Consider the following 4,376-nt stretch of genomic DNA (forward strand, 5'->3'; position numbering starts at 1 on the left):
CAGGGCACCCAAGGTCCCTCTGCTATTTCTAGATAACAGGAATAGAAAAGCAGCCTGATACTATACTCTAAATAGGTGTGTGTGTGTGTGTGTGTGTGTGTGTGTGTGTGTGTGTGTGTGAGAGAGAGAGAGAGAGAGAGAGAGAGAGAGAGAGATGTTATTTCCTTCCCCATTATTAAAAGCTGGTACAGACTCTCTGAATGTTTACACAAATCACAGATTATATAATTTGAGCATAATGTAGCGATCTTGAGAAATGATACAGTGTAACTCTAAACTCTAGTATAAAACAATGTAGATAGCCTTGATGGTGAGTCAGGAGAGCTGGGTGCTGGCTCACTGAAGTATACTGTAAATCACTTTCCAAACCAGTGTGAGGACCAAATTGATAAAGATTTTCCTTTTCTCAGACTTAACATGAACCACAGGCTGCAGATGAACTCTTTCTTACTGGGAACAGATGCAACATTCTAGTAATAACATTTTAGTGGTTTCCAGTGCTATTCCTTAGTACCATCTTTCTCTTTCCCAAATTACAAACAAGACTCTTTAATCCATCTTTGAAAAAGCCTTTTAAAATAAACTTTTAATTATTCTCCATTAGATTTAGACAAAATAACGTAGTGAACGGTTGATAAATAATAAAATTAGGGATTATTTGACAGATCAAGAGTATTAGCTCTACTGGAGAAAGGAACCAGCTTATGCTCTGGAAGCTACCTGCCTGGATTTGATTGAATACAAATAATGTGGTACTGAGCGTGTTACACAAACTCTCTGAGCATTAGTTTCTTCCTCCCTAACAAAATAATAATAGTCTACATATTGTAGGGTCATTGTGAGGATGAAATTATATAAAACACAAGGTTTTTAGCATGGCACTGGTACATAGTAAATGTTTGTGAATTTGAGCTGAAAAACAATCTAGAAGGGTTTGTACAGTGTATGTTCTTATGTTGAAATGCTATCTAGTTAAATGCTTCTTAAAATGCGTTCTAGCTGGGTATTAAAATATCTTGATTATGCAGAAAATTATATTTTATTTGTTTTAATGGATTTTCACTCACAACTATTTAGTTGTATAATATTTGGCCTCTTTTTGGTTGCTGTTTATTAATAACTGATCCTTCTATATTATGTTATAATCTTTAAACATTTTAATTTCCACTAGTATGAAATCAAACTGTATTCTTAGAATACATTTGCTGAATGAATACCAGAACATATATATAGAAAATGCACTTTCATAAAAGACCAGAATAGAGCATTACAAGAGAACTTTTATAATAGACAAGGCAATTTTCTGAGTTATTTAGGAGAAAACCCACTTTTTATAATATTACATGAAGACTCCAAGTTTATTCTTCATCTAATGGCTTTGAATATCTACTTTATTAAAGTTAAAAAGGATACTTTTGTATTGGGGAGATTTTGCAAATGTTAGACCAAAATGCATGTTCTACCTTTTGTTTTTCCCCACTATCCCTTCAGGGTATAAATATCAAGATGTTATTGTTGATTTATCTAGAATATGTCTTAAATCTTTCTGAATATCAAGAGGTCATTGTAAATAGCAGGCTGATAGTGTGTTGTAAAAATTTGTAGGTTTTATACCTTTGGAAATGATCACATTAGTTATTTGTATTTGAACCTCAAATTACACTCAAACACATTCAGTTACTTTGTACCCATACTCTAAAAAGAAATGGAAACTTATTACCATCCTAATGGTAACTATTAAACTCCAGAATAATAGATAAATGTGGAAAAATTAACAAGGTTTCTGACTGGAATTTCAGAAGATTTGTTGAAATAAGAAAGAAACAACTTGCCATATCTAAGAATTTATCCAGAAAAAATAATTTTGTAGCTGATGTCAGTTCTATCCATAATGATTTTCAGGATTATGTGGCAACTGTGGAAAGAACTGAAATGACCACAGGAGGAAGCTGGCTAAATATCAACTAAATCATAACAACCACTCATTACATAATGCCTCTCCCTAAAACTTAGAACCAACAAAATGGGAGACTGATGCAAAAAGACAAATTTACTAATGTATCTTTAAAGGTGTAACTGCCAAAGGGACTAGATACTTGAGTTGCCTATGTAGTTTTCCTTTCCTAATATGGGTATTTAATGCTACAAATGTCCTTCTCAGCACTGACTCATCTGCATCCACAGATTGTGATATGTTGTATAGTCCTTTTCATTCAATGATCTATATATGTAAGTTTACTTTGAGACTTCCTCCTTGACCTATGGCTTGTTTAGAAATACACTGTTTAATTTCCAAGTGCTTGAAGATTTTTCTGTTGTTTTTCTGTTTTTCTAGTTTGATTCCACTATTATTAGAAAGCACACTCTCTATAATTTCATTTCTTTCAAATTGAGGTTTGGTTTATGACCCAGGATATATTCTATATTAATGAATATTCCATGAGCCCTTAAAGAGAATGTATACAATAGCCCCCTTTTCTGTGAAAAATGTATTTCAAGAATCCCAGTGGATGGCTAAAACTGTAAATAGTGTTGAGCCCTATCTACATATACTATGTTTTTTATTCTACATACCTACCTATGGTAAAGTTTAATTTGTAAGTTAGGCACAGTAAGAGATGAGCAATGATAATAAAATAGAAGTGTTACAACAATATGCTGTAATTAAAGCTATATGAATGTGGTCTGTCTGGCTCTCAAAATATCACACTGTACTTGATGGGATGAGGTGAGGTAGATGATGTAGGCATTGTGATGTAGCTGTAGGCTACTCTGTGGCCTTCTGATGTTACATCAGTAACATCATGCTTCTGGATCATGGTTGACTGCAGGTGACTGAAACTGGATGGGGTTGGAGAGGACTAGGGTATTCTCATGCATGCTGGATTGTACTCTCAATGCCAATTAGATCCTATTGGTTGATAGCGTTATTCAATTCTTCCTTACCTTTACTAATTTTCCCCTTAGTTCTATCAAATTGCCAATAGTGGGATGTTTAAGTCCTCAACTATAATTATAGATTGGGTTATATCTCCTTTGCCTCTAACAGCTTATTTTAATGTATTTTGAACCTCTGTTGTTTAGTGCTCTGTTTGCAGAGTGGACGCTTAACCAATTGAGGCACCCAAACACCCCAATTGGTGTCATTTTGATGCTGTTTTACCTAGTCTTAATCTCCCATTAATAATATTGACATTATGAGAAAAGAGGGAAAAAAATAGCACAACTGTTGCTAAATACTAACCTGACATAGTAATATTAAAGAGAAGGGACTTTGTTTTGGATTTCTTAGAAGAGTAATAGATTGAAGCAACTAGATTTGTGGTTGTTCCAAAAAGCAGAAAAATAATAGTTCTAATAAGACACTTTGCCAACTTTAGTTTGTTCACACTTCAGATTAATCACACTAAAATGATTACTGGTTCTAGAAATTTGAAACTTGACCAAAGGCCAAATAATTTATTCAGTAAATATTAATTAAACAAATATTGATAGATTACCTGTCACTCTCTAGGTTCTAACTTGCTTAAAAAATAATCATTTTTATGAAGTGAGTTTTACTATCTATTCTGTTTTTCTGAATCACTCCCTCAAAATCACCTCTGTAATCAAGGTACTCTTGATTCCTTGGGAGAGCCCTTGATTTCCTTGGGAGAGCCCATGTAGACTATGGTATCTCAGTTTCTTTCCTAGTAGAAAATCGCTGTCCAGTGCCACAGCATTGGTTCCAAAGTGGCAGGTATCCTGAAAGTGGCCAGAGAGCCTCCCTGACAGCCGGAAGGGTTACGGGTAATAAATGCAGCCAAACTCAAACTCTTGAGATCCATGAATTAGGGAAGCAAGAGAGTGTGTCATAGCAATTACATGGCCACAACAGCATTTGTATGCTGTTACTTCACTACTGTATCCCCTGACTTCTTGAACTTGACCCGAAGCAACTATTGTTTCATACAAATTATTATTTATACAATTGATAATATTTTATGTCTCAGGGGTGGCACCCACACTTATACTTAAGGGACGTTTCTAAGGATAGCTTTAAAATACCACATGTTTCTTAACACATCAGGGAATTCATTTGAAATAAAGTCATATTTAATCCATTTGGTAAAAGCCTAGATTTTTACTGCTAAATGATGCAGTGGATGCTGTATTTGCTATATAATGACAGTGCAGTATATTTCAGAAAGTGCAATTGGATGGGGAGAAGTCACTAATCAGTAGAAGCAGAGGTCTTAGAACTGCCACTAATCTCTCAGAGTACCTGGGGCTGGATGTTTCTAGAATCCTAATTTTAGTTTGTTTTCTTTTGGCTCATAAGCCAAAGCTGACACCCCTTTAGGCAGGTCTTGGAATCCTGTGCAATCACATCTTCA

Source organism: Felis catus, chromosome C2 (genome assembly GCF_018350175.1).
Source record: "Felis catus isolate Fca126 chromosome C2, F.catus_Fca126_mat1.0, whole genome shotgun sequence".
Taxonomy (NCBI): Eukaryota; Metazoa; Chordata; class Mammalia; order Carnivora; family Felidae; genus Felis; species Felis catus.